The 18686-nt window shown below is 40.6% G+C and overlaps 1 pseudogene; it reads left to right on the forward strand.

Moving 5' to 3' along the window:
* The first annotated feature begins 15787 nt into the window (after window positions 1–15787).
* LOC116888944 lies at window positions 15788–16310 on the forward strand (annotated as a pseudogene).
* The last annotated feature ends 2376 nt before the right edge of the window (window positions 16311–18686 follow it).

Raw genomic sequence — 18686 nt, forward strand, 5'->3', positions numbered from 1 at the left:
TGCTCCCAACTGCATATGAGAGATAGCATTGTTGAGCACCAATGGGAGGTAAAGTGCTTATTCCTGCAATGGACTCTGAGTGGGGGTGTCAGTGTGGGAGGCAAGAGGAGTGGTTGGGGAGGAAACACCCAGTTTATTCTCTCCTTCCACTCTGACATTCACTGGTGAAATTGAGGTTGTCAGCTTGCCTGGCAGGCCCTTTTACCTACTGAGCAATTTTGTTGGCCCAGGTACATTCTTGCTATACAAATGTTAAATGTAAAGTTCTTATCAAGGCTATCTTAGTTAGGGTTTTATTGCTAGGAGAGACAACATGACCATTGTCATGGCAGCGAACAGGCAGACATTGTGCTGGAGAAGGAGCTGAGAGGTCTACATCTTACAGAGGAGACTGTGTGCCTCACTACGCATATATTAAGCATATAAAACCTCAAAGCCCACCGTTAATGACACACTATCCCTAGTAGTGCCATTCCCTGTGGGCCAACCATTCAAACACATGGATCTATTCGTGTGTGTGTGTGTGTGTGTGTGTGTGTGTGTGTGTGTGTGTGTAGAGGGGGACAATTTGTGTTCAGTCATCCAAAAAGGTTATGATACATATATAGAGACATATAATATCTTTGTGTGTTTCTCCCACAAAGGCTCAGGGACCATCACAAAAGATGGGTAGAAAGACAATAAGAGGAAGACATCTGGGAGACTAGAGGGAAGCAGTATCTTCTGCACAGGACAGAACTGTTGTACTCATACAGCAGATTTTGCCTGCATAAGGCTTGCACAAGATCAAGCCATTCAACATTGTAGTGTGGAGAGAGGAGTGGTTCACAAGTCCCCTCCCCTAGCTAAGGAGCGATTGATATTTGAAGGATGCTGGGAGAGATTTTTTCTTTAAGGGTGTGGCCCCTTGTAGATTGACCACACTCCTGTGGATATCCCCAAACCCATGAAGTCCAAATTGTGCTGGGCAGTGGTGGCACATGTCTTTAATGCCAGTACTTGGGAGACAGAGACTAGTGGATCTCTATGAGTTTGAGGCCTGCATGGTCTACAGAGCAAGGTCCAGGACAGGAACTGTTGCACAGAGAAACCCTGTCTAGGAAAAAACCAAAAGAGGAGGAAGAGGAGGAGGAGGAAGAGGGGGAGGAAGAGGAGGATGAGGAGGAGGAGGAAGAGGAGGAGGAGAGACACCTGGACTATGCACCTTAGAAGACAACCTACTACTGCCATGTTCCTAAATTAGTATAGTATCTAGCTGCATTCTAAATGTTTATCTTACAGCTCTCACTGCGCATCAAAGAAACTTCTTTTTGCAGCAGATAGAGACCATTATAGAAAGCTACAGCTGGTCAAAATGTAGACAACATACCACATGGTGCCCAATCTCAATCTATAACATGAGTAAGGGAATATTACAAAAGAGGAGACAAAAATATTGTAACAGTTAAAGGACCAGGACACTTGCTGTGAGACAGTGACCAATATATACAACAGGAAATCTGTACTCATGAAATTTCAGCAACATGGTTGCTTAAACAATGCCTGCATAGTGACAGTACTAGTTGACATGCCAACATGGATGGAGAATATCTCACAAGGTTCTACTGAGAGAGATATGATCAATTTCTGCAAGGGATGTTCCCCCTGAAAGATTATTTAATCCCAAGTGGTTAGAGCTAAACACATAACATACAAGCAACCCTAAATGGACTCAGAGGTTCATATATTCATATACATTAAATAATTAGAGAATTAATTAACTAAGAAAAAGCCAATAATTTAAGAGGGATTGTGAAGACACAGAAGGAGTTGGAACAGGGAGAGGGGAGAGTTAAAATAATGTAAATACAGTACTCATTCTCAAAATCAGTTTAAATTTTTAAAAAGGACATAAAATTGGGAGAGGTAGAGAGCTGGGGCTGGATCTAAGAGGAATAGGAAAATGCATTGCATGAAATTCTCAAAGAATTAATACCAGTTCTGCTATGGCTGAGGAAGGGGTGGTATGACATGGTTTCCACAGCTGGAACAGAGCCAGCAAGATGTGGGTCTCCATAGTCCTGAAGGTTGCTGTAGGCATAACACTTGTTTGCATAATAATGTATATATTTTGCATACCATGTTCCTCCTTAAAATTCTCTCCTACCAAGATTAATGACTCATGATAATCAGAAACATGAGTTCTAGAGCAGAATGTACTCTGATGATCCTCAACAATATGGTAAAACATCACCTTCAAGGACAGCCCTGAAGATTCTCAGGAAGAACTCTCTGAAAACATGAGTTCAAGAATATATATATATATATATATATATATATATATATATATATATATATATATATTACACTCTGCCCACATTTCTGACTCCAGAGGAAAACACCAAATGCCACCATCTGGGACCCTGGTGCACGGAAGCTCCCGGAAAGGGCAGCGCAGGTCCTCCTGGTTACTGCCCTCAGGGAGAGCTCATAAGCAACACCCCACGAGAAAACTTGAGCCTCGGGACCACAGGTAAGACCAACTTTTCTGCTCCAAGCGACCTGCCTGATGAACTCAGGTCACAGGCCCACAGGAACAGCTGAAGACCTGTAGACAGGAAAAACTACACACCCGAAAGCAGAACACTTTGTCCCCATAACTGGTTGAAAGAAAACAGGAAAACAGGTCTACAGCACTCCTGACACAAAGGCCTATAGGACAGTCTAGCCACTGTCAGAAATAGCAGAACAAAGTAACACCAGAGATAATCTGATGGCGAGAGGCAAGCGCAGGAACCCAAGCAACAGAAACTAAGACTACATGGCATCATCGGAGCCCAATTCTCCCACCAAAGCAAAGACTGAATATCTAAAAACACCAGAAAAGCAAGATCTAGATTTAAAATCATATTTGATCATGATGCTGGAGGACTTCAAGAAAGACATGAAGAACTCCCTTAGAGAAATGCAGGAAAACATAAATAAACAAGTAGAAGCCTATAGAGAGGAATCACAAAAATCCCTGACAGAATTCCAGGAAAACACTATCAAAGAGTTGAAGGAATTAAAATGGAAATAGAAGCAATCAAGAAAAACACAGGGAAAACAACCCTGGATATAGAAAACCAAAGGAAGAGACAAGGAGCCATAGACACAAGCATCACCAACAGAATATAAGAGATAGAAGAGAGAATCAGGAGCAGAAGATTCCATAGAGATCATCGACACAACTGTCAAAGATAATGTAAAACGGAAAAAGCTATTGGTCTAAAACATACAGGAAATCCAGGACTCAAGGAGAACATCAAACCTAAGGATAATAGGTATAGAAGAGAGTGAAGACTCCCAGCTCAAAGGACCAGTAAATATCTTCAACAAAATCATAGAAGAAAACTTCCCTAACCTAAAGAAAGAGATGCCCATAAACATACAAGAAGCCTACAGAACTCCATATACACTGGACCAGGAAAAAAACTCCTCCTGTCACATAATAGTCAAAACACCAAATGCACAAAATATAGAAAGAATATTAAAAGTAAAGGAAAGAGGTCAAGTAACATATAAAGGCAGACCTATCAGAATTACACCAGACTTCTCACCAGAGACTATGAAAGCCTGAAGATCCTGGACAGATGTCATACAGACCCTAAGAGAACACAAATGCCAGCCCAGGTTACTGTATCCTGCAAAACTCTCAATTAACATAGATGGAGAAACCAAGATATTCCATGACAAAACCAAATTTACACAATATCTTTCACAAATCACTACAAAGGATAATAAATGGTAAAAGCCCAAATAAGGAGCAAGCTACACCCTAGAAAAAAGCAAGAAACTGATCGTTTGGCAAAAAAGCAAAGAGAAGAAAAGCACAAAAACATAACTCACATCCAAATATGAATATAACAGGAAGCAATAATCACTATTCTTAATATCTCTCAACATCAATGGTCTCAACCCCCAATAAAAAAAGACATAGATTAACAACCTGGATACGCAACGAGGACCCTGCATTCTGCTGCCTACAGGAAACACACCTCAGAGACAAAGACAGACACTACCTCAGAGTGAAAGGCTGGGAAACAACTTTCAAAGCAAATGGTCTGAAGAAGCAAGCTGCAGTAGCCATTCTAATATCGAATAAAATAAATTTTCAACTAAAAGTCACCAAAAAAGATAAGGAAGGACACTTCATATTCATCAAAGGAAAAATCCACCAAGATGAACTCTCAATCCTAAATATCTATACTCCAAATACAAGGGCACCTACATACATAAAAGAAACCTTACTAAAGCTCAAACACACATTGCACCTCACACAATAATAGTAGGAGATTTCAACACCCCACTCTCATCAATGGACAGGTCATGGAAACAGAAATTAAACAGAGACTTAGACAGACTAAGAGAAGTCATGAACCAAATGGACTTAACAGATATTTATAGAACATTCTATCCTAAAGCAAAAGGATATACATTCTTCTCAGCACCTCATGCTACTTTCTTGAAAATTGACCATATATTTGGTCACAAAACAGGCCTCAACACATACAGAAAGATAGAAATAATCCCATGCGTCCTATCAGACCACCACGGGCTAAACCTGGTCTTCAATAACAATAAGGGAAGAACACCCACACATTCGTGGAAGTTGAACAATGCTCTACTCAATGATAACCTGATCAAGGAAGAAATAAAGAAAGAAATTAAAAAGACTTCTTAGAATTTAATGAAAATGAAGGTACATTATACCCAAACTTGCGACACAATGAAAGCTGTGCTTCCAAGAGGAAAACTCAGCTCTGAGTTACTGCAGAAAGAAACAGGAGAAGATCTTTTCCCAATCTGTTGGTTGCTGTTTTGTCCTAACCCACAGTGTTCTTTTTGCCTTACAGAAGCTTTGCAGTTTTATGAGATCCCATTTGTCGATTCTTGATCTTAGAGCATTAAATTTGGTGTTTTGTTTAGAAATTTTTTCCAGTGCCCATGTGTTCCAGATGCTTCCCTAGTTTTTTTCTATTAGTTTGAGTGTATCTGGTTTGATGTGGTGGAGGTCCTTGATCCACTTGGACTTAAGCTTTGTGCAGGGTGATAAGCATGGATCGATTTGCATTCTTCTACAGGTTGACCTCCACTTGAACCAGCACCATTTGCTGAAAATGTTTTTTTTCCATTGAATGGTTTTGGCTCCTTTGTCAAAAATCAAGTGCCCATATGTGTGTGGGTTCATTTCTGGGTCTTCAATTCTGTTCCATTGGTCTATCTGTCTTGCCCTCTGTACCAATACCATACCAGTTTTTTTTATCACTATTGCTCTGTAATACTGCTTGAGTTCAGGGACAGTGATTCCTGATAGAGGCCTTTATATCCAAAATATACTAAGAACTCAAGAAGTTAGACCGCAGGGAGACAAATAACCCTATTAAAAAATGGGGTTCAGAGCTAAACAAAGAATTCACAGCTGAGGAATGCCGAATGGCTGAGAAACACCTAAAGAAATGTTCAACATCTTTAGTCATAAGGGAAATGCAAATCAAAACAACCCTGAGATTCCACCTCACACCAGTGAGAATGGCTAAGATCAAAAAATCTCAGGTGACAGCAGATGCTGGTGAGGATGTATGGAGAAAGAGGAACACCCTCCACTGTTGGTGGGATTGCGATCTAGTACAACCATTCTGGAAATCAGTCTGAGGTTCCTCAGAAAAATTGGACATTGAACTGCCTGAGGACCTAGCTATACCCTCTCTTGGGCATATGCCCAAAGATGCTCCAACATATAAAAAAGACACGTGCTCCACTATGTTCATTGCAGCCTTATTTATAATAGCCAGAAGCTGGAAAGAACCCAGATGCCCTTCAACAGAGGAATGGATACAGAAAATGTATCCTGGATAATCTGCTATTATAAGGAAACATTCTCATATGTTTCTGCTACTACTAGGAAACCTTTTAATGTCAAGATTGATTACATATTATGCTATATGTTGTGCCCTTGGAAATCAATCACAATAGAAGTCAGTAGAACTGTTTTGTATAGTTTACCCACTATAAGCTTGAACCCAAACCAACCACTCAATGGCACTTCCTGCACACAGACACACACACACACACACACACACACACACACACACACACACACACACACACACACAAACACGCTTTTATGGTATATGCTGCCCTAGGAATGGACCCCTGTACCTCTGAAGGAGACACCTGTACCAGTATAAGAAACTATTTAGAATAAGGCTTTCATTTTGTATAATGGTCTATTAAAGTCTAAGTTCCCAAGACCTCCCTGGCAACTGACATCCCTTTGGCAGAAAGAGACATGTATGGGTAACTGACAACCTGGTTGGCAAGTTAAGACATGTATGTTAGACAAGTTCCATCCTGGTAGAAAAGTTAAAATAGGAATATTAGACAGGGCAAATCTCCTGCCACAGTTAAACCAATGAGAGCAGGACAAGTGTACAACAAAGACATGTTCTCAAGGAAATCCCCCTATCCATAAATCCTGACTGGTGAAATAACTTGGCACAGATGTTTGTGGATTTGGGTCTTAAAAACCCTGTAGAATCTTAACGGGGTCATGATTCAGTTCCTGAATCTGAACCATGGCCTTGGTTGACCAGTCTTGGGGCATATGCTTAATAAACTCTCCCTGTCTGACTGAGATTAGTGTTTGTTTGGCTTGTGAGGCAATTCCTGGACCCCAACACTTCCACCATTTCCAAACACCCCTTCCTCAGGAACCCCTACCAAGCTGAGGCTGGTTCTTGGCAACAAATATTTTTTAAAAGATGGACAAAAAAGAAAAGACATCTTTGTTTTAAATTCCCTTTGCATGGTGAGGATTATAAGAGATCCAAGATCCAGTACCAACAAACAACAGTATTCAACATCTAGAGAAGCTTTGTATGTAATAAAAATATTTTTAAGTCTTAAGATAATAATCACTAATATCTTATGTTTTTCAGTTGTCACCTTGCTGTCAGACAGCATACTTAATTACATATTTAAACTATAATTTGGCAATTTTAGCCTGGAAACACGGGGCTGCAAATTGTTTATTTAAAAGTGATCACCAAACAAAGTCCAGATGAGTAGTAAGGCTCAAAACTGTCCAACTGGTCAATAGATTTAACTCATGAAATCAATCTGGGCATCATTTCTTAGAGAAACTACACTGTAATATAGATAGCAATATGGGAAACTTTTGCCACATGGACTCTTTCTCATTTACTTAGCCAGGTGACTACTGTCTCAGTTGAGATAGATACATTTACGTAACTGGCTGTCCTCCAACCATTTTTGGGAGCAGCTTCAGATCTGCAATGCAGTTAAGCAGTTGTCTCCCTTACTTGCAGTGCCAGATGCTCTGTGCTACCTGGTCCTCTAGCCAGTTGTGTCCTTATTTATTTATTTAGTATTTGTGAGACAGAATTTTTTTTGTGTAATGGACCTGTTCCTTTTAATTAATCATATCCTGCACATAAATATGGTAGTCCTTGCAATTCTCTACTTTCTTATATATTCTACATAGCCTTTCCTAGCTACTGACCTCCAAGGCTTTGATGCTGTTCTTCCTCTGAAAGTCAGTGTCCTTCTGGATTTGGGTCTGCTGGGCTTTCTTCCAGTTAAGCACATCATGAACTTGTTTGATGGTTGCCTGCTTCATTTCTCCTAGTTGAGCCATGTTTTTGCTCACTAAGTTTATTAATAGATTTGCCAACAGAGGCACTATATTTTTAAGTTAAGCACATAGGGTCCTGTTATACAATTTTTAGATTAAAGGAACTGAAATAATTCCACAGGGATGGATCAGATGCATAATTGTCCTCCATGTTCAGGAAGAAGTGGTAGAGAGACAACATGATTGCCTTGCATGAAAAACCATTGTTATCAGTCCTTGGATCACTGCATTATTCAGACATGGGGTGCTGGGACTACAATAGTAAGCACTACCATGACCGGATAGTAACCACCTATTACTACAGATCTATGGAAATTCAACACCTCTGGCCCCTGCAGGCACCCTCCCTTTTGCGCGAGCGCACACACGCGCACACACACACACACACACACACACACACACACACACACACACACAACACACACACACGCACACACACACACACACACTCTCGCACAATTTTAAAATTATATAAACAGATTTAATTGCTGTAAAACACCTTTTAAAGCTTGATAGAGACAGAACTTTAAATAAATCTTGACTTTCACAAGACCCGTGGGTTTTTTTTTTTAAGATTTTATTTATTTTATGTATGTGAGCACACTGTTGCTCTCTTCATACATACCTGAAGAGGGCATCAGATCCCATTATAGATGGTTGTGAGCCACCATGTGGTTGCTGGGAATTGAACTCAGGACCTCTGGAAGAGCAGTCGGTGCTCTTAACCACTGAGCCATCTTTCCAGCCTAAGACCCCTGTTTTTTAATTAGATGCCTGACACACTTAGTAGAAACTAAGCAGTTATCTTGATGAAACATAAAATCTTTTATAAATCATATTAATTAAATAAAACTGAAAGTTGGAGTTAAGTGATTTCCTTATTTTTGGGTTCTAGGACTCACAGAGCTTACAAGATCATCTTGCAAATGAAGGCTATTGTCCATGAGAGTGAGGCTATAAACCCTGGACAAGACCCTTCATGTCCTGGGAGCCAGTTTGTTTCATAGGCAATAGGGACTATTTTAGACCACTCCTGGGATTGTTTGAAGCAATAGCTAACCAATTAACATCTCAACTAAGAGTTTATGCATATGTTCTGTCTTCAAACTTTGCTTATGCTGTGAATTAAAAATTTGTGGGCTAACTTAATTTTTTAAAATGTATATGACCATTTACTTATAAGTCAGTTTAGTGCCATGTAAACAATATGTAAACATAAGCATGGGTAACAATATGTACATATATCCACACATAAAGACAAATTTAAGGGCCAGTGAAATAGCTCATCAAGTTCAAAACTGAATGACCTGAGTTCAAGTCCTGGAAGCCACATGAAGGTAGGAGAGAATCAATGCCATAAAGTCATTCTCTGACCTCCACATGCACACTGTAGTAGTACATGCAACCCCAAACACACACATTATTTGTCTATAGACACATGAAACACCCACATGGCAGCTCACAACCATCTGTAACTCCAGTTCCACAAGATCTGATGCTTTCTTCTGGCTTCTGTGGGCACCAGGCACACACATGGTGCACAGACATACATGTAGCCAAAAAACTCATACACATAATAAGGTTATAAAAAGAATCTTTTTCTCCTTTTTCTTTCTAAGACAGGATTTTCTCTGTGTAGCCCTGGCTGTCCTGGAACTCACTCTGTAGACCAGACTGGCCTTGAACTCCCATGTGCTAGGATTAAAGGCATGTACCACCACTGCAGAGCTTAAAATTGTTTTTTCTTTATTTTTATTTGTTTGGGTGTTTTGTCTGCATGTATGCAGTGCCTACAGAGACTGGATGAAGGTATATAATTATAGATGGATGTGACCTGCCATGTGGGAGCTGGGTCTTTTAGGTCCTTTGGAAGAGAAGCCAATGTTCTTAACTGCTGAACCACCCCCCCCTTGTTATTTTTGAGATTGGGTCCTAGTAAGTTGTTCAGGCTCTTCTTGAATTTACTCTGTATCCTAGGCTGATCTGAAAATTATAATTTTCTAATCCATCTGTTTCCTGAGTAGTTAGGATTATTGGCTTCTGTATTTAGGTCCAGCCTGTTTTATATAGGAAAAGAAAATGGCAACGAAGAAATTAAGGACATTTTCCTGGGTAAGTCACACCCATGTGTAGAATAATTACCAGTATTGTAGTAAATTCACCTTATAATAATAAAAATCACACCCAAGGTAGGGTTTAACATTATAATGAGACATGTCTTACAGTAAGAAGTGAGTGCAGGCTCAGATGAACTTTACCTGTATATTCAATGGTTCCAAGAACTAGGTCCTTTCCACTTGGGAAAAACTGTAAAAAAATCTTTATTTCTTTTTCTCTCATTTCAGACAGCTTTTGAGACATTTCCTTTGACGTGCTTTCTCCCTTGAACTGGATCATAAGACTAAAAGACCTCGTTCCTGTGAACCGCGTCTTTGTCTGATGCTTCTGATAACAGAGCATAAGAACCCTGAGATAGGGTTTAAACTCAAAACCCAGACATCTGCTAAAAGAGGCCTGTGAATATCTAATCAAAAGATTTTCACAGCATGATGGCCGGTATCTCCAATCCCAGCACTAGGGAGCATCGAGGAAGACAGGAGGATCACAAGATCAAGGCAGGATCAGGTAAATGTCTTTAAAACCAAAAGAAGAAGTTTAAGAAAGAAAAAAACGAAGGAAGGAAGGAAGGAAGAAAGAAAGGACGAAAGAGAGAGAGAAAGAAAGAAAGGAACAAAGAAGGAAAGGAAGGAAGGAAGAAAGGGGGAATAAAGAAGTGTGGTTTGTTGCTTATTTTCATCAAAGTATGCTTATAATATTTTTTTTTCTAATCAGCAGTGTGCTGGGAAATGCAAGTTATTTATATCAGAGGCTGTTAGCATTTTATCACTTTTGGCTTTTCTCTTTTATGGTGGTTGTGGAGACTGCAGGAGATTCTAGTCTTTTTTTTTTCCCTAGCAGTTCTGGGCCCAATTAGAGGGTATTTTATCATCTGGACCCCTGTCTCCGTCTTCAGTGGTATCGTCCGCATGAACCAATACTGTTTTAACCTGACTTTACCCCCTCATCCCAGTGGTAGCTTCAAGGAGAGGATTGTACCACCTTGACTCCTACCTGCACTTGCTCCATTTGCCTCCCTTTTAGGTTTTGATACACCTCGGTGCCGTGGTTAAGGGGATTCGTTTTGCTTCGCTAAACTCTGCACATGCACAGACCCACAGAGTGCAGTGTTCTTCTGGCAGCTTGCCTCCAGGAGGGATGCCTCTACCCCACCGCCCCCACTCGCCCCGCCTTCTGTGACCAGCAAGTTGTACGGAATGGGTGTCTAGATGGCGACCCTCACAGAGAACTGTCTTGGCACCGCCATGCTGGTCTCCTGACAACATTACCCACAGCCAAAGTCTCTGCAGATCCTTCACTGCACCTTGTTCAGTGTGAGTAGACTGCAACCACTCAACCCTTACGATTGTGTGCAAAATCAAAGGCTCTAGAAAGTGCAATAGCCGGTCAAGGACAGGAAGCAGAAAAGCCACCTCCCCCCGCCCCGGGGGGGTTTAAGTCTCTTGGCGCGCATCTCTAAAGCTAGTGCTAGAGGTTATCTGGTGTGACAGTCGCTCAGCTGATTTTCTTTTTTTTTTTTTTTCCGGAGCTGGGGACGGAACCCAGGGCCTGCGCTTGCTAGGCAAGCGCTCTACCACTGAGACTAAATCCCCCAACCCCGCTCAGCTGATTTTCAAATGATGTCTTTGTTGCGTTTGGAGTCGGGCGGGAGATGAGAAACTGCCCATTTTGGGTGACACTGGTGGTAAATGAAAGGGAACGGGAGTCTGTGCACATCAGGAATAAGGACCTCTGGGGTGTTGGGATTACTTCCAACACCCTGTCTTGTTGATGGTGTTGGGATTTTCCTTTATCAGTCTCTTCAGAAGCATGCTAATTTTATGACTTGGTCCAAATAACAAATTTTTGGCTTTGGTTTTCTTGCTCCTCTTTGACATGCTTTTGTTTTCTTCTGTCCCTCCTTCCCTACCTTTTTTCCTTCTTCTTGAGACTGGTTCTCAGTGCCACTACATCTGCCAAGCTTCTATTTTCTATTTCTCTACATTTTGACTCATAGCTCTACTATTTTATTTTTTGCTAACTTATAAATTCATTAATGTGCAACCTTTATTTTTTAAAAAAAATACTTCCTCCTTTAATCTTTCTAGCCTACAATCCCAGCTCTCGGGAGGCTGGGGCAGGGGGATTGCTTGCTGTTTAAGGCTAAACAGCAAGACCTTGTCTCAGGAAACAAAAAAATAAAAACAAAATCTCTAGCAATATTTTATATATATCATCTTATTATTGAGTTTTATGGTCAGTTTTATTGACTGATTCTTTTTAAAATTTGTCTTATTTCTGTAGAGAGGGGAGTTCCTGTCAAAGGGCAGGTGTGGAGGTCAGAGCACAACTTTGTTGAGTTGGTTCTTTCTTTCTGCCTTTACATGGGTTTTCAGGTTGAATTTGGGTCCTTAGACTTTCATCATCCCTCATCTACCCTGATTGACTCTTTAATTCACTTTTGGGAAAGTTGACTATTATTATCATCATATTATCATTGGCATGGAATTTTGCTGGTCTATTGGTTCAAGTGGTCCTCCTGTGTCTCAGCCTCCCCTGCAGGTAGGATTCCAGACATTTGCCTTGCTAAGACTTGATGGTTTTTTACAAATCAACTTATGCTATGTCTATTGGACTGCTATTTTACATTTGTCAATTTTGGTGTTTTAAGATTTTGTTTTAAATTTAATAGAAAAGTTAATAGAAAGGGCCTTTCCATGTACCCCAGGCTGTTCTGTAGTACAGGGATTACAGATGTGCAAATGTACACCACTATGGTTGCCATTTCTGGCCTCTTTTCAGTTACATTTTGTTTACTTGTGTGTGTGTGTGTGTGTGTGTGTAGTTTTAGGAAGTCAATTCTCTCCTTCTACCATGTGGGCTCTGGGGATTGAATTCAGGTTCTCAGGGTTGTCAATAAGTGCTGAGTCATCTCCTCAACCCATATTTTATCTTTTAAAGTTAGTGAATTAATTCGTGTGTTATTAACTGATTAATTGGTTAATTAACTCATTAATTAATCACAAGGCCTTGTGTACTTATAATAAACTAGTACCACTAAACTACATCCCAAGGCCATTTAAACAGTTTTGTTTATTTATTTTTATGTGTATGAATCTTCTGCCTGAATGTATGTCTGTGGACCATGTGCATCTTTGAGGCCTTAAGAGTCCAGAAGACTAGATCCCTAGGGACTAGTTACAGGCAGTTGGAAGCTGCTGTATGGTGCTCCCTGTGGAAGAGCAGCCAGTGTTCCTAATTCTGACCCATCTCTCCAGCCCCAAGCCTGTTTTTGTTGTAAAAGAACAGACTTCTTTAATTGCATAGGTCTAGCTTCTTTAACAAGTTTATTCTTTTTTAGGTTTAAAAATGGATTTTTAAAATGTCTGTATATTGGGGTTGGGGATTTAGCTCAAAAGGGTAGAGCGCGCCCTATGGCGCAAGGCCTGGGTTGGTCCCCAGCTCCAAAAAAAAAAAAAAAAATGTCTGTATATTTGTCTGTGTAAGTGTATGTCATGTGTGCCCTCAGAGGCCAGCTGGATTGGCAGGCAATTGTGAGCTAGGAACTGATTTTAGGTCTTCTAGAAGAGCAGCGAGTGTGCTTTTAACAGCCATCTTAAGAGCAAGTGCTCTTAACTGCTGAATCTTCTCTCCAGCACTGCAAGTTTATTGCTATTTTATTATTTATAATAAATGTTATAATACTTCAACATATGTATTGCTATTTCATAAATAGATTTTGAAAGTCATTTATATATTCCCATTGCTATTATAGAGGAAAAATGCTTTTCTAATGTTATCTTGTAATCCAGTTAATTATGTATCTAAATTAGGAATCCCAACTTAGAGCCTGCTAGGTAATCCTAGCACTAAGAAGGCAAATTCAGGAAGATCATCACAAGTTCTAGGCCAGCTTGGTTTACATAAGTAGGTTACCCAGGGCTATGTATTAAAGACCCTGTCTCAAAAACGAAAAGAGAAAGGAAAGAAGAAGAATAGAAAAAAAGAAAAGAATCATTGAGCTAAAGAGATGGTTCAGCTGCTAAAAGCACTTGCTGTTCTTGTAGAAGACCTGAGTTGGGAGTTCTGATATCCTCTCTTAACCTCTGTGGCACTGCACACACACGGTGCACGTGCATACGTGTAGGTAAATACTCATAATATAAAAATAATTTTAATAAATAATATCATTGGCAAGGAAATAATTATCATTTCTTCTCAATATTTACTCTGAAAATATCATATAGAATTTACATAACAATGTTAAGTTCTAGTGGACATCTCTTTTTTAATTGATTCTTTTTGAGACATGTTCTCATTATACAGTCCTGGCTGGTCTACAGTTTACTACATGAATCAGACCTGTCTCAAACTTATAGAAATCTAGCTCTGCCTCCTGGGAGCTTTGATTAAAGACATGTGCAACCATATCTGGCCTGGACATTGATTCATTAACTAACTTGTTAATGAACCTCAGTGATGTGGATAAAACCCAGGGCCCCATTTAGGATAGTGCTATACCATTGAACTGCATCTCAGCTCATTAAAAACAAACAACAAACAAAAAAGCATTTTTAAAATGTATATGTCCAGCTCCTTTAGACTTTTCTAAGTGTGTGTGTGTGCTTGCATGTACTTGTGTGTGTGTGTGTGTGTGTGTGTGTGTGTGTGTGTGTGTGTGTTGTTAGGGATTGAATCCAGAGCCTCATGCTGACTGACCTATACCTTCAGCCCTTTTTTTTTTTTACTAATGTCACTAACAGCAGGTTAATCATTCTGCTTTTTGGGCAATGTTTCATAAGTGATTTTTGCCTCATGTGAGTTACTTAGCTTTTATTTTGAACTTTTGTTTTCTTTCTTCTTCTTCCTCCTCCTTCGAGACAGGATTTCTCTATGTAGCTTTGGTTGTCTCAAAACTCTCTCTGTAGACCAAGCTGGCCTTGAACTCATAGATCTGCTTGCCTCTGCCGCCCTGGTGCTAGATTACTATGCCTGACTTAGTTTGCACTTTTATTAGTAATGGTTGCTGAATTGTATGAGATGCTTTATTTGGTCTCAGTTAATAGTTTCACATTTCCCCTTGATTTGTTGATATAATGACAATAACATTAATGTTTGGAAAGAGGTTGTGATAGCCTCTTAGTTGTCAACATGACTATATCTGGAATTAATAAAATCCAAGCAGCTGAGCACACCTGTGTTGGATTTTTCTTTTTTGGATTATATTTGTGGTACAATACCCACTCTAAATCCAGCTAATTTGAGGTCACAAGATCCTCTGTAAATCTGGGCCACACCTCTTGGTGTGAGGTCAGTGTGTGAAATGATATGGTATGGTAGTTTTATTTGCCTGTTTGCTTCCCAGTTGAGGCATGGCCTTGCTGGACTAGGTGTAGCCTCAGTGGAGGTGTGTCACTAGGGATGGGCTTTGAGGTTTCCACACCAGGCCCAGCCTCTGGCTCTGCAGGCAACTTTCAGATCAGATGTGAGCTTTCAACGACTGTTCACATGCTGTGCCTTGCTCTCCACCGTGATGATCATGGACTAGTCCTCTGAAACTATAAGCAAGCCCCAGTTAAATGCTTTATTCTATATTGCTGTAAGCATAGATTTTTGACAACCTACTTTAATTAGGGTTCAACCTCCCCTCTAGCTCACCATCTACCTGAAGTAGTGGAAAAGAAAGGATATTAAAACACAGGGGAAGTGGACCCATTTAGAAATAGTTCTTTGGGGGCAATTCCGTCCTCTCTTTTTCCGGCTGGAACCATGGAGGCTGTACCAGAGAAGAAAAAGAAGGTTGCCCTCATTCAAGAAACCCTTAAGAAAAAAAAAAGGTTCCTGTGCCAGAAACCCTTAAGAAAAAGGAATTTCGAGAGTTGAAGTCAAAGCGCCTGAGGAAGGAAGTTTGCCCTGAAGACACTCACGAAAGGCAAGGAGAAGCTCATCTATGAGAAGGCAAAGCACTATCACAAGGAGTACAGACAGATGTGCGGACTGATTCGCATGGCAAGGATGGCAGGAAAAAAGGCAACCCCTATGGCCCCAGAACCAAAATTGGCCTTCTCCATCAGAATCCGAGGTATCAATGGGGTGAGCCCAAAGGTGCGAAAGTGCTGCAGCTGCTCCGTCTCCGGCAGATCTTCAATGGCACCTTTGTAAGCTCAACAAGGCTTCAGTGAATATGCTGAGGATCGTGGAGCCCTACATTGCATGGGGGTACCCCAACCTGAAGTCAATGTAAACGAAAATCATCTACAAACGAGGCTATGGCAAAATCAATAAAAAGCGACGCTTGACAGATAACGCTTTGATTGCTCGATCTCTTGCAAATTGGCATCATCTGCATGGAGGATCTAATTCATGAGATCTATACAGTTGGAAAATGCTTTAAGGGAAGCAAATAACTTCCTATGGCCCTTCAAACTGTCTTCCCGAGGTGGAATGAAGAAAAAGACAACTCACTTTGTAGAAGGTGGAGACGCTGTACAACAGGGAAGACCAGATAAAACGCAGGCTTATTAGACGGATGAACTAAGGTATTGCCCATTGGTATTTTTTTTTTTTTTTTTTTTTTTTTTGGGACCCAACCAGGGCCTTGCGCTTCCTAGGCAAGTGCTCTACCACTGAGCTAAATCCCCAACCCTCCATTGGTATTTTTTTATAATCTGGTTTTGTTAATAAACAGTCATAGCTTGGCAAATTAAAAAAAAAAAAGAAAAAAAGAAAAGAAATTTGGTCTTACCTCTGGTCTCAAGCCTGGAGTCCCTTCTCAGATCCGGGTTCCAGCTCTCAGTGTGGCCAGCAACCAGAAGCACCTGCCCCGCCTTTGCTTGGGACCCTGTGCACAGGGGGCACAGATGGCGCTAGGCATTTGGTGTTTTCCTCTAGTGTCAGAAATGTGAGCAGAGAGTAGTGTCCTCTGACTTCCCAGGTGTGTCTGCCCCTCTGAAGGTCTAGCTCTCCCTCCCACGGGATTTGGGTACAGGGAGCTGTTTGATTGGGTCCCTTCAGATCCGGGTGGTGTCTGGTCAGTCCTCTAAGATTTTAAACATATTTTCTTATTTACATGACTGTGTATAGATATTTCAAAATAGAATGACATGATATGAGGTATGTGTTTGTACACCCATTTAAAAATGTGTGTGTGTGTTGTGTGTGTGTGTGTGTGTGTGTGTGTGTGTGTGTGTGTGTGTGTGTTTATGGGTGAGTGGGTGGATGTGCCATAAAATCATGTGGAGCCAGGACATCTTTGTAGAGTCTTCTTTCTTCTACTTGTGTGTGGATTTTGGGACTTGAAGTCAGGATGCCAGGCTTGTACAGCAAACACTTTTACCTGCTGAGCCACCTCATTGACCCATAAAACCATTTATGTGAGCAATATTCCTTTGCTTTTACATACAAAATCACCATCTTGATCCTCTTCATTATTTTTTACATTTCATCAAGAATCATTTTCTTCTTGAAAAATTATTATACAGACCTTGCTTTAATATAGAAACTGTCATGAGTGCTACACCAGAAACAGAGACATAGACACATCCATGTCTTTCTACCATGCCTGAATTTGAGTAATAATAAATTCATGGTGTGTGTGTATGTGTGTGTGTATACATACATACATACATACATACATACATATATACATACATGCATATGCATGCTGCAGTTTACTATATAGCCTCAATTCCTCTTTGTAGGTGGCAAACAGTTTTTTTACTGTTACAGGATATTTGGTCACACTGTGAGTTCTTAGATTATATTATTTACTGAAAAACCCTTCTTCTAGTTGCAGCCCAGCCCTTAACACACACCTTTAATTCCTCTGGCTAGACTACAGACAAGCCCTTGCTACATACCTTTAATACCAAACTGTAAAGTTAAAATTAGTTTGTAGAAGGAAGCTGCCATGTTTGAAAGTGATGTCTAATTGAGTGGCAGACACAGTGATGATGCAAGGACTGAGTCAGAGAGATCCAGGCTGACTCCACGACTGGCTACAGACTGGCAGTTAGGAAGACCAGCCTGAGTTTCTGTTTTCCAGAACTGAAAAAGTTCAAAACAAGTCAATTCTAGGAAAAATCACCCCTCACAGGCAGCCGATCAGGAACTGCCAGCAGCTGTACCACCACCTAGCCTGAGCCAAGAATAGTTAATCAGCAATGGTTCTGGAACTCCTTAAAACTCCTCAGAGCCCTAGCCAATCCTGGGGGCACCCATACCCCTGGAAATAGAACCAACCAATCAAGGTAGAGAAAGGTAAAGAAAGGGTCACACACTCCTCCCTGGAATTCCCCTAACAGGCTTTAAAAATTCACTCAATATCTCCATTTGGTGGATAAAGATCCTTGCATCCTGGCAATTTCTGAAGAATAAATGCTCTTTGCTTTTGCATACTATTTGAGTCTGGGGTATCGTTTTTTGGTGAATCACAGACCCTTAAAATGGATCAGAGGAAGATTTGACAGAATAGAATATGCTAACTTTCAGGAGAAGAGAGAGGGAAGGGAAGCTACTTAAGGGGCAATGCAGAGAGAAGAACGAAAGGAGGCAGTTTTTTACTGGGACAGTTGTACAGAGACAGGTTGCAGAGAGAGAGAACGAACTAGACACAGGTGAAGACAGAATGAGCCAGAAAATGAGTAGGAGCCAGAAGATTAGAACAGATTGCCAGAGTTACTAAGAGGCCAAGAGGAGCAATTCAGTCAGAAGCTGAAAGAAGCCAGATTGAATCAGTCAGTCTGGAGAGGAGTTTGAGCCAGAACAGCTAAATTGACTAGCCAACCAGAGTTCAGAAAGAGCCAGAAAGGGGTGAGCTTGCTCAGTAGTAAGTCTCAGAAGCTGAAAAGATTTTAGGCCTAGATTAGATTGTAGATGCTAGAAGCTTCCAGGATCAGACCTAGGTTCACAAATT

This window comes from Rattus rattus, chromosome X (genome assembly GCF_011064425.1).
Source record: "Rattus rattus isolate New Zealand chromosome X, Rrattus_CSIRO_v1, whole genome shotgun sequence".
Lineage (NCBI taxonomy): Eukaryota > Metazoa > Chordata > Mammalia > Rodentia > Muridae > Rattus > Rattus rattus.